The following is a 13,065-nucleotide window of genomic DNA, read 5'->3' as shown; positions in this document are numbered from 1 at the left end:
GATCGTACTGGCATCCCCTGCATTGCAAGGCGGATTCTTTACCACGGGACCACCAGGGAAGTCCCCATGGTTTGGTTTAGAAATGCCTGGATTGGAGATCCTCAGGGGAGGATGGAGGGCTGACTGCTGCAAGGCCGGGCTGGGGAGCAGGAATCTCAGCCCTCTGCAACCTCTTCCCCCCCTCCCCTTTAAAGCTACCATTACTCTTCCAACTTGTGACGGCCAAAGGCAAGGGGAAGCACAACACCTGTAGTCTTGGGCTTTGGAAAGCAGAAGCAACAGCTGTGCGAGGGGGAAGCCCCGGTGCAGGAGGGCAGCCCCGGCTGAGCCTAAAAATAAAACCCGGCCTGACAGCCTGCCAAAGGCCTCCTGTCGGGCACAGCGAGAGGGGCTGTCCTGGCGGCTCCTGGCCAGGCTGTGCTGGGGCCACGTGGGGAAGAGCCCAGGCTCTCCTCTCCCCTCCCCCCCCCATTCCCCAACGCCGCCTTCGGGAGGACCAGCCTGCCCTCAGTAAACACTCCTGCAATCTCCGGCTTTGCTTATAGGCCTGTCTCACTGCTACCCCGTTTTGGGGTGTGATGGTGGATTGTCTGGGGTACCTTTGTTTACAAAATCTCCTTCCAGGTGTGAAAGCGAACCCGGTACTGATCCTTGTTCTTCTGGTTTCAGATAGACGGGGATGAAATGAACCTGTCCTTGGAGAAGAAGAGGAAGTGCCGCCGCGTCCCCCTACTTTAAAAGGAGCCCTTGGGCTTCCCTGGTGGCGCAGTGGTTGAGAGTCCGCCTGCCGATGTAGGGGACACGGGTTCGTGCCTCGGTCCGGGAAGATCCCACATGCCGCAGAGCGGCTGGGCCCGTGAGCCATGGCCGCTGAGCCTGCGCGTCCGGAGCATGTGCTCCGCAACGGGAGAGGCCACAACAATGAGAGGCCCGCGTACCGCAAAAAAAAAAAAAAAAAAAGCCCTTGTCACCGGCTTGCTCTGCGACGTCAGCGCCAGGCCACAGTGGGCTCTCCACGCAGGCGGGCCTTGTGAACTTCCGCACCACCCAGGGCTTGCTTTCTGTGCCCCCGACGTTGGGATATCTTGCTCCGCCACCGCCCCCCCCCCCACCCGGCTTCAACTTGGACTGGTCAGGAGGAAGTTTCTCAGCTTTAAAATTATCAAACTCCCAAATGGATTGAAAAAGATCATTGTCAACTGAAAAAGCAAAAACATTTGGGAAGGACAAATATTAAGCACTCGTGGGGAGAAGAAAACGTATGCCAGGAGAGTAAATTCTTCTATTTTTTTATTTTTTCGGTACGCAGGCCTCTCACTGCTGCGGCCTCTCCCGTTGCGGAGCACAGGCTCCGGACGCTCAGGCTCAGCGGCCATGGCCCACGGGCCCAGCCGTTCCGCGGCATGTGGGATCCTCCCAGACCGGGGCACGAACCCGTGTCCCCTGCATCGGCAGGCGGACTCTCAACCACTGCGCCACCAGGGAAGTCCTTATATTTAATTTTAAGGTTAAAAAAAAAAGTGTTTCTGTTTGGTTTAAATGATTTTAAATAGAGCTTGGCAGCATCTCAATGTCTAGAGTCAAATTTTGTGGTTCAAAAGTGTCACCATTGCTATGTCTCCTCATCAGCTCACTGCTGCCCCCGCGTGTCTTATCTAAACATCACAACCCAATTTTCTGTTCTGCAAGTAGATGGTGGAAACCCTCCACCAGTCGGTTGGATCCCATGACAATAAACGGTACAGAATTAAAGCAATGTTCTAGCTTGTTAGTGAGAGCTGTATAACCCAGGTGAGTTTCCAACAAGTCTTTCATTTTGGAAGACATCATTATATAGTCTCTCTCTCTCTTTGTTTTTTAATTCATTGTGCCTTTGCTGAAGGGATAAATTTAATCCTTAGAGGGAGTGGTTATGATTATATTAGCAATATAAGCCCTACTAAGGAAACCCCCTTCCAGAGAAACCAAATGATTTATTTATTGATGTGCATTAGATTTATTTTATAGCGTTCAATAGAAATCCTATATTCAGGATGATGGAAAGTTTGCATAAAGAGTCTCCGATGTGAGATAATTTCTGATACAGGGCTTAAACAAACATACATCAAAGTGCAACCTCCTTGTGCTCACCTGGTACCTTTGTCTTCAGTGGAGAGATTGGATCCCCATTTTGATGTGGACTAGGCTGCCCCTGTGGGTTTGTATTAATCACAGTTCTTCCTGCTTCTGGTTCATTTATGTAGTTTATCTAAGTTGCTTCTTGCTTCATAGAAACTAGGGCCATAAAGAATATCATGTTGCCGTGGGTGGAATTTGGAAAATGCCTTCCATCCTGAATAGATTAAGAGGCTGCTACCTTTTGCAGAAAGGTTGCAACAGTCTCCTCCTCAACCTGCATGGAGGAGATGGCCACTTGCTTCCAATACGCATCCCGGAATCTTCCTATACTGCAATGGCAGCCGTGGTGTCACTTCCCAAAGTCACCTACTAAAGCAGCCTTCTGTGGTTCCTGAGTGCATATCTATGAATCTTACTGATCGTTCACTGTTTAATCCAGGTATAGCTCTGAGGGAGTGGGCTCAGCTTTTACCTCCTTCAAAACAATCAAACAAGTCTGGTCAAATTCAGTGCCCACCTAGGACACACTGGGGCAGATTCTCTTAGACCCAAGCCCATGTCTACCCCCAAAGGAAAGTTGTGAAAGGCATGGTCTGAATGGGCAGCCAGGGTTACTGAAAAAAGAGCTGTTGGTGGAATGTTCATCGTTTCGTAATTCCTTCACTCACCGATCCTGTGAACTAAGGTCTAGATCAGCTTTAGCTCCCTGGAGGGGAAGGCAGAAACTATGGGATACAAACTGAGATACAAGTCCAATGTTTCTGGGCCATTTAAGTTGCTCTGGCCAAAATCTATCCTGTATCTCCTGTGATATCCAGTTTTGGTGTATCTGTAGACATTAAACTGTAAGAGACAAGGCGCCAGGCAATGTCTTGCAAAGGCAGCAGGGAACCCCGGCAGCAGAGGCTCCAGGATTTCTATATAGAAGGAGCTCTCGGGTAACTATCTTTGACTGAATGTGAGTGCCGGAGGACATGTCTTGAGATCGCACTTGCCTTTAAGCACTGTTTTAATTGTGCCTTTAACAGAGGTGGCTCTGGGGGCTGTTGATGGAGCTGCCTACTGAACTGCCATTGAAGAGAAGCAGTTGGTCAGTCCTCCAAGTTTTCAAATATTAGGCTCTTTCTATGTATAGAGACCTGGTGTGACGTGCCTTATCAGTCTAGGTTGAAGTCGCTTCAACGGAGCAAGAGATCTGTTGACTGTTTAACAATTTTAGACATTTCAGAGTAGGCAGGCCAATGCCACCAAGACTTGAGGCTTAGCAGCTCAGCCTGGAGGGGTCCACTTCCCTCAGTGTCCTCAGGAGGGAAGCAGCAGAGGACCTGGAGCTCAAGCTGACCTTTGGCCTTGTGCCCTTGCCTTTGCCACTGCCCTCTGCTGTGTCCACCCTCCCTGCCACCGTCCAGCTGGGGCTGTGCTGCTTTGATTGCTGTATGTGTGACCGTAGAGGAGCAGGGGTGGGTCAGGGCTTAGTGGGAGTTTCTTGAAGCTACAGGATAAATGTAGTATATCTTCTTGGATTCTTGATTTTACTTAAGGGTTGGGGGAAATATACAGTTCTACAAGAGAAATAATGATAAAGAGTGTGAATTAGTTAGGATTGAGTTCAGCTGGAAGTAACAGAAAACTCCAAAAAACCAGTGGCTTAAGGAAAATGGAAGTTTCTTTCTTATATTCAGGAGTGTGACAGGTAGTCAGTTCAGGGCTGGTAAGGCCTTTTCAGGGCAGGGACATGGGCTCTCTGCTTGCTGTTTGGCCTTGGGTAGCTTCCATCCTCAAAGACATTTCATGGTCCAAGATAGCTGCTGGAGAAGTAGCCTTTAAATTTGTATCCAGAGAGCAGGAAAGAAGAAAACATGTCCTTTAGGGACATTTCCAGAAGCCACATCTATCACTCCCTTTAGGTCACATAGCCACAACTATCTGCAAGGGAGGTTTGGAGAAGTGGTCTTTATTGCAGGCAGATATATGCCATCTAAAAGTTGATAGTCCTTTGGCTGTAAAAGAAAGGAAATTGAGATTGGGGGTCATTTTAAACAAACTCCCAGGTGATGCTGATGCTGCTGGTCCATGGACCACACTTTGAGTAGTAAAGGACACAACCTCCATGTGCTGGCCCCTGCCTGCCCGACTTTGTCTCCTATTTCTTCCCACTGTCGCTGGGCTTCCGGCTGGGTCTTGAACACTCAAGCTTGTGTTCTCACCTGGGTGACTTTGAACTTACTATTTCCTCTGGTTGGAAGTCTGCTCTCAAGTCTTGTCACTAAGATCTCAGATAAAATAGTTTCTCTATGACCTGATTTCATTTTGGTAGCACTTGTCTGAATTTTCGTCATGTATTTATTTGTTTATGTGATTTTTTTTTTGTCTTCCCCCTCTAGAATGTCAGTATCATGGGAGCAAGGAAGATATCTGTCTTGTCAACACTGAATCCCAGGCACTTAGAATGGTACTAAGCACATATGCTCAAAACGTCTGTAGAATAAATGAATAATGATGAAGAGTCTCCCTAACCATAATGTTAGTTCTTGAGATCAGGGGCCTGATCTTATATTTCTGCTCTCTCCCACAGTGCCTAGCAGTACCTAGCAGTACTCCCACAGTACCTAGCAGTACCTAGCAGTACTCCCACAGTACCTAGCAGTACTCCCACAGTACCTAGCAGTACCTAGCAGTACTCCCACAGTACCTAGCAGTACCTAGCAGTACTCCCACAGTACCTAGCAGGGTGTAATACATGCAGTTGGCATTTGATGAATGCTCGTGGAGTGGGATCGCACAAGAGAAGGAATACCTGTCGAATCCTCAGAGGGGTCAAAGGTAGTGCAGGGCATGATGGCTACACTGAGCTGGGAAGTTGGCTCCGGGTGGGGAAGGTGAGAACAATGCAGTGGACCCTGCAACGGCTTCCCCAGTAGACCTTCCAGTCCTGGATTCTTCCTTCCTATCATCATGCAGTTCAGACTTTTATAGATTTGAATCAGAGGATGCCAGAGGGGCCTATTGAGAATACATGCGATGGAAAGATTGGAATTGTGTGGCACTGGACTGGCTGCTGTACAGATTCAAGTTTTGCAATTATTCAATTACTCCTTCATTTACTTAGGAGCCCCTGCTTTGTGCCAGGTGTTATGCTAGGTGCTGGGGATACATGTAGCCTGCGTGCATGGTATTTTGTTCCAAACTGGACAAGTAACGTCAAACGCAAGGATTCCTAATTCCTATAGTGCAAGACTATAGGGTTGCCTGTTAAACACTATAGCCTTTCTGCTTCAAAATTGTTTCTCAGGCCACCTCACAATACTACTCACAGTCACATCTGTATTAATGAGCTGGTGTTTGCTAAGTCATTTGTGACTGCTGGGTGGGGTGGGCTCCTTTGGGAGTTCCTATCCTCTTTGAGGAGTACCCCCCACCCACAACCTCTTACATTCCTTTGTCTCACACACTATAAGGAAGGGAGGGAATCTCCTGCTGACATCAATTTTTAATTCCTTTCGGTTGGCGGTGAAGTAGAAGAGAGTGGCTGCGTGGCCTCCTCAGGGAGTACATTTGTGTATATATTAGTATTTATTAGTAATTAAATTTCTATGTTAGTCTGTAAGCCATAAGGCTGATGACTGTCTTTTTAAATGAATGCATTTGAATATGGCTAGGAACCGGACAAAGAGAGTATCAAATACATCCATTAATAAACAATATCAATACTGTGCATTTGTGGGCTGAAAATTTTTTTAACTTCAAAGAAGAGCTTTCATATCTATGATCTCATTTCACACTACATAATATGATTTTAAAACTCCTTTCTAGGGGCGGGTTGTTCCACGCATGCCCAGCTCGGTTGAGGATAATGCAGACCCGCCTCAGGCTACCCGACACGGCTTTGCAGTCCAAGGTGCACGCAAGTCCAGGTCCCCTTGGGTCTCTCCCTGCTTGTTAAAAAACTAAAGGCAAAGATGGAAAAATATGCTAATTTCAAGCTGTGCTGAAAGCACACATACACTCAGGGCATGAACAGGGGAACTAAGGAAGTGAGGCTTTTTTGTGTCTTTGGAGATTCTACAAACTGAGGCATAGATGATGTCAAACTAATGTCTGGCATCCAGAAAGCCCAGAATTGGAAACATTTAGTCTTCTGGGACTGGAAAGTCAGTTCCTGTTTATTTCTCGACAGCTGTGACTTTTTTCCTGTCAACACTTTCTCCATGCATGTGCCTTCATTTTCAAGAAGATATTTTTACATATTCTTCCCCGAGCTTTTAGCTTTTCCTGTATGAATTCCTCTGGAGTAAAAGCCCCATGTCACTGTTTTCCCTAAGGCTGGAACGTGGACCATGAATTGCCCTTACTCTGAATTCGTTAGAGGATCATTTAAAAAATAATGCAAGTAGAAGAAAAAAAAGATCCTTGATGATGAGACTCTCCGCACCTCCCAGTCTGTATCATCCTGAAATCAACCACAGTGTTTCCACTTCACAAGAACTCCGCTGTCACCTTCCCTCCAGTGGACAGAGTAAAGATTGCTTCAGAATCTCCTAGCTGGATATCTAATGAGACAGCAGGACACTGTAGGTGGTGGTAAATTCCTTCACCCTGATTGCTCACAAAGCAGAAATAACTAACCCGTGATTAACTATTTTAATTCTTTTATCTTGAAGGGTTAGTGGAAGGACCAATAACCCTGTTTACAACTATCAATTGGTCTCACCACTTTGCCATCACAGCCCTGCCCCTTGGGACACTCTGACACAGGTTTAGTTTCCTACAAGATCCAGGTGCCCTTGGAGAATTAGCCTCACCTCGCCTGCTGTTTTGAGTAAGTGTAGTACATTCTGTGCCTTTGCATGCAGTGGGTGCTCAATAAATACTGAATGAATGCAGCCCAACATCTATCATTTGGTGTCACTGAGTCTCATTTCCTCTATGTAAAATGAGCGTATTGGCAAATGGCTGCTTTATATCTTCCAGTTTGAACATTCTATGGGTCCTTTTGGATAGCCATTTAAAATGATCTCCTGGGACTTCACTGGTGGTGCAGTGGTTAAGACTCCATGCTTGCAATGCAGCGGGCCCGGGGCTCTATCCCTGGTCAGGGAACTAGATCCCATATGCATGCCGCCACTAAGAGTTCACATGCTACAACCAAGGAGCTGGCGAGTTACCACTATGGAGCCCGCCTGCTGCAACTAAGACCTGGCGCAACCAAATAAATAAATAAAATAAGTAAATAAAAAATAAAATATATACTTTAAAAAATAAAATAAATGAATAGTATTTTTAAAAAATAATAAAATAATCTCCCATCGCCAAAGCTGTTTCTAAACAACAGAACAGTACTTCCCTGAACTCGTTGTTTGACCTCTTCAGCCTGAAAAGATGTTTCTCCCTGAGCCTGCAGCATTACATTATCTGTAATACACATTTATTTATTATCTGGTGACACATCTCATGTTGGTATTTAGCTTTTCATCTGCGTAGATCCTGTCCTGTCCTTACAATTAGAGTGTAAGCTTCCCAAGCCAGATACTTTATAAAATGTGCTCCGTAAATATTTGTTAAATAAACAGATATCACAGCAAGAAATCATCCATAGGGAATTCTGGGCCTAAGGGAAGCAGAAGAATCAACGGTGAGTCCCAAGTTTGTGGTTTGGGAAACTTGGTGTGTGATGATGCTGTTCTTCAAGAGAGAGAATCCTGCAAGAGGAACAGGTTTGGAGGAGGGTGGGGACGAAGTGAATTTAGTGACAAGCTGCATTCTATACCTCCTTCTTCGAGATCCTCAAAGAACATTAGCCAAGTAACGATTTTGAGACGTGAGATCCTGGACAAAGGAACTTATTTTACTGTGTGTAGCCTAGAGCTCCCCAAATAATTGAACATGATTATGGACACACTGATATAACACAATTAATCCTGGCTCACTCCTTCCACAGATACATGGGAAAACCAACTTCCATCTCTTGCCAAGGAACAAGAGAGACTCTGGGCTATGTCTTGGAAAGTGCAGGGTTCTTTGGAAGAAAGGAGGCACTCAGGCACTTCTAGTCCAACTCTCATCACTGTCTCTTCTCAAAGAAATCACCTCCTTTGCTAAAAGGAAGCCCATATCAACATGCTCAAATCCAAGACCATGAGAACAACACAACATCCATGCTTATAACTATAATCTAACTATATAACTATATATAGTTATATATGTAACTATAAATTAGATCTGATATAGGCTAAGACAATACAAAACCTAAACAACGTAGAAAAATAAATGATCTGAATAAGTTATCTGACTCACTCCCTGTCTTCTGGAACTATCCTCAAACTTCCCTTTAATGTTGAGTTTCAATCTCAACAGCATTTGTTTTTTTGTGTTTTTGTTTTGTTTTGTTTTCAATATCCCACATCTGTGTATGCAAAGTTGAAAAAAGGGTGAAAAGGACAAGAATGGGAAAACGCAAGGCAGTAGTTTATGTAGGGCTCATGCTAGTGGGACTGTACAATGTAGCCACTTTGGAAAACAGTTTAGTAGTTCCGTAAAAAATTAAACATAAAATTAATGTATGACCCAGCAAAGGGTATGGGGTTTCCTTTTGGGGTGAATTAGAGTGTTCTAAAATTAAATAGTGGTGATAAATGCACAACTCTGTGAATATAGTAAAACCACTGAACTGTACTTTCAAAGGGTGAATTTTATGATATGTGAATTATATTTCAATAAAGCTATGGACAGAGGATCTGAACAGACATTTTTCCAAAGAAGACACACACAGATGGCCAGCAGTGCATGAAAAGGTGCTCAACATCACTAATCATCAGGAAAATGCAAATCAAAGCCACAATGAGATATCACCTCACAGCTGTTAGAATGGCTGTTATCAAAAAGGCAACAAATAAAGTGTTAGCAAAAATGTGGAAAAAAGGGAACCCTTGTGCACTGATGTTAGGAATGTAAATTGGTGCAGCCACTATGAGCAACAGTATGGAGGTTCCTCAAAAATTAAAAATGGAACTACCATATGATCCAGCAATTCCACTTCTGGGTATTTATCTGAAGGAAACAAAAATACTAACTCAAAAAGATATATGCACCCCAATGTTCATTGTAGCTTTACAGTAAGCCAAGACATGGAAAGAAGCTGTGACCATCAGTGGATGAATGGATAAAGAAAATGTGATATACATATATGTATATATACACAGTGGAATATTACTCAGCCATAAAACGAAGAAAATCTTGCCTTTTGTGACAACATGGATGGACATTGAGAGCATTATGCTAAGTGAAATGTCAGAGAAAGACAAAAGATAAAGATCTCACTTGTATGTGGAATCTAAAAACAAACAAACAAAACCTAAACTCATAGATACAGAGAACAGATTGGTTGTTTCTGCCAGAGGTGGGGATGGGGATGGATGAATACGTGAAGGGGTCAAAAGATACAAAACAAACTTCCAGTTATAAAATAAATAAATCCTGGGGATGTAATGTACAGCTTGACTATAGTTAATTACACTGTATTTTATATTTTAAAATTGCTAAGAGAGTAGATCTTAAGAGTTATCACAGGAAAAAAATTGTAACTATGTGTGGTGATGGATATTAATGAGATTTAATATGGTGATCATTTCAAAATATATAAAAATATTGAATCATGTTGTACATCTGAAACTAATATATTATATTATATATCAATTATATCTCAATAAAAAAGAAGAAAATTCAAGGTGGATAAATACTCTCTTTTCAAGAAAAAACATTCTCCAAATAATGGAAAATCAGTTACCTGTTGTTTGCTAGTTCTTCGTCCCTCAAATGCTCTATCACCACTGGTTTACCTCCACAGCTGTATGGCAGCTGAGAGACAGTTGTTCTTGTCCCCAGTTCGTTTTCTCTAGAATAATTCGAGGTGGTAAAATTAATCTGTCTCTAATGAGATCTCTTTTTCTGCTAGAAGCACAAATAACATTCAACTATTGGTTTCTGACGGATTTGTACCCACAGCTTTGTCTTTCCATTTCTATGACATCAGAAAGGACATGTTTGTTTATGCAGTTTATCTGTACATTTTTTAGGTCACTTTTCTATTTTTTTCTTCACATCTTTATTGGAGTATAAATACTTTACAATGGTGTGTTAGCTTCTGCTGTATAACGAAGTGAATCAGCTATTCGTATACGTATATCCCCATATCCCCTCCCTCTTGCATCTCCCTCCCACCCTCCCTACCCCACCCCTCTAGGTCATCACAAAGCACTGAGCTGATCTCCCTGTGCTATGCAGCAGCTTCCCACTAGCTATCTGTTTTACATTTGTTAGTATATATAAGTCCATGCCACTCTCTCACTTCATCCCAGCTTCCCCTTGCCCCGCCCCCCGCCCCCGTGCCCTCAAGTCTGTTCACTACGTCTGCGTCTTTATTCCTGCCCTGCCAGTAGGTTCATCAGTACCAGTTTTTAAAATTCCATACATACGTGTTAGCATACGGTAACACGAGGACGAGGGCCTCCCCTGTCCTGCTGGACCCCTAACCGTGGGTGGGTCCTCCTGGGTGTAGGAACTCCTCCTCTACACCAGCTGCCCCTCAGGGGTGCTGGTCCCCTTGGTCTGGCCTTTACTTTTTTTTTTTTTTTTTTGCGGTAGGTGGGCCTCTCACTGTTGTGGCCTCTCCCGTTGCGGAGCACAGGCTCCGGACGCGCAGGCTCAGCGGCCATGGCTCACGGGCCCAGCCGCTCCGCGGCATGTGGGATCTTCCCGGACCGGGGCACGAACCCGTGTCCCCTGCATTGGCAGGCGGACTCTCAACCACTGCACCACCAGGGAGGCCCTGGCCTTTACTTTTGCTCTTCCTTTCCCTCCCTCCCTCCCACTCCCTCAGGACCCGAGTGGCTGGAAGGGTCCTCGGTGGGCAGGGGATCAGGCCCGGGATCTCAGCAGGCTCCCAGGGGCCCAAGTGGGCAGGGGAAACCTGGCCACTCTCCCTTTTGATCCTCTGCCCTCTCAATGGTCCCCCACTTTCCCTCTTCGGGCGTGGGATCCCTTCCCCTCCCCCAGCCGCCCCTCAGGGGCACCAGTCCCATCCCGCCTCCACGTCTCCTCCCCCTTCACTCCCCCCATGCCCCAGGTCCTACCCCGTCGCTGAGGGTTCCTCCCGTCCCCTTCGGTGTCCGTGGTCCCCCACCGGTGCCTGGTAGGTGCCCTAGTTGTGAGGAGACGCGAATTCTGCGTCCTCCTAGTCCGCCATCTTGACCCCACCCCCTCCCCCCAGGTCCCTTTTCTAAAACTCAGCTTTGTTAAGGTATAATTTATGTTTCGTCAAATTCACCTTTGGAAAGTTTCCAGTTCAGTGAATTTTGGTGAACGCGTACAGTCATGTAATCACCGACAAACGAGATATAGACTATTTCCATCACCCTAAAATGTCCCTTTGTAGTCACCCCGTTTCTCCATATCTAGGCCCTGGCATTCTCGCCCCCCGCACCATCTTACTTGATTTCTGTCCCGAGGGCACTCTTCCATCCCTGTTTTGTGTTATCATTTCTCTTTAGGTTAAGTCTCTCTACCACGCAGGATCCTGCTTTGTATCCCTGTAGAGCCAAATGTGGTACCTGGCACCCAAAATGTGCTCAGGAAATAGGTGCTTAAAAAATAAATGAATCACTTGTTTTTCAGGTTTTGCGAAATCATTTCAGAGACTCTGCTCTCTGATTTCCAGGATGTGCCGTTTGAAAAGGGGCTATTAATGCTGGGGAAAGATTCCTCCTAGAGTTTTAATTTATACTGTCTTTTAAAAAAAAAATGGGCCATAGTTATTTCTAACTTCAGAGATTTTGCTGAGCATTTCAACCATTTCCTTAGACTTGGGACTTACAACTTTGTTTGCTCAACCAGCACGTGGGCCTCTGACCTCTCAACCTGAATAAACAGATGGAAATAGAAGCTGGGACCAAACGCAGCTGCTGCTCTCTCCTCCCCCTGTTCTTGCTGTCTTGGATCCCTCCACCTCCACGGGGCATGCCCCAGGGTATCCTCCGGAGCTCCCCTGAATAAGTTCTGTGAGATTCCAGACCCATTTCACGGATGACTCCGGGGGTGGAATCTGACGGTGGCTTAACGTTTCTCATCATGCAGGGTGTGACCCAGCTGCAGCTGGCTCATCAGGCGGGCTCAGATTCCTCTGGTCTTTCCTCACCTGATACCTCTTCTATCTTGATGTGCATCCAAAAGTTGACATTCCTAGAGAAATGACAAGAAGAGGTGAACAAAATTCCCCCTTGTCTGACCAGTTATCTGAAATGGCCTAGTTCTCGAAGGGAACTGCCCTTTCTTGAAAGGTGTTGGTGCTTTCCTCTAGACTGGCCAGTTGCCCCCAGCTGATGCGTCCCTATGCACTTTCTGTGGGTTGGCAGTCCTTGCTAGGCCCTCTGCTCAGCTGGCAAAGGCCCAACAGCTCAGGCACATGAGAGACCCCTTTTTCCCTCTGGGGAGGTTGTACCTTGCCTCCCAGATGCAGTCTTGGTGCTGGCATCAAATTGGTTCCAAATGGAACCTCATTCCCTTTGTCCCCCTTTGCCCTCACACTTTGCCCCGTGGCTTCCCTGGAACAGCTCCGGTGAAGGACGGTTTCTGCTCCAGAAGACAGTGCACGATGTAAGCGCATCGCTGCCAAACCTTCCGAAGCCTGAACTCCTGATACAAGGGGGGGTGGAGGTGGAGGTTTCTGCTACCTGCTGCTAGGTAAACAAAACACCAAAAAGGTGGTGCATTTGGACACATGGAGTAATTGTGTAGTTCATAACCCTGTGGACTGATAAAGTAGTAATCAATGAAAGGGAGCTAAAGAAATTCTTACTACAGTAATGATGACAGGTTTGTGTGTGTGTGAGAGAGACAGAGAGAGAGAAAGAGAGAGGGAGGGAAAGAGAGAGAGGAGAGAGGGAGAGAGAGGAA

This window comes from Grampus griseus, assembly GCF_964374135.1.
Source record: "Grampus griseus genome assembly, chromosome: 2".
NCBI classification, from domain to species: domain Eukaryota; kingdom Metazoa; phylum Chordata; class Mammalia; order Artiodactyla; family Delphinidae; genus Grampus; species Grampus griseus.
Note: the sequence above shows the minus strand (reverse complement) of the source record.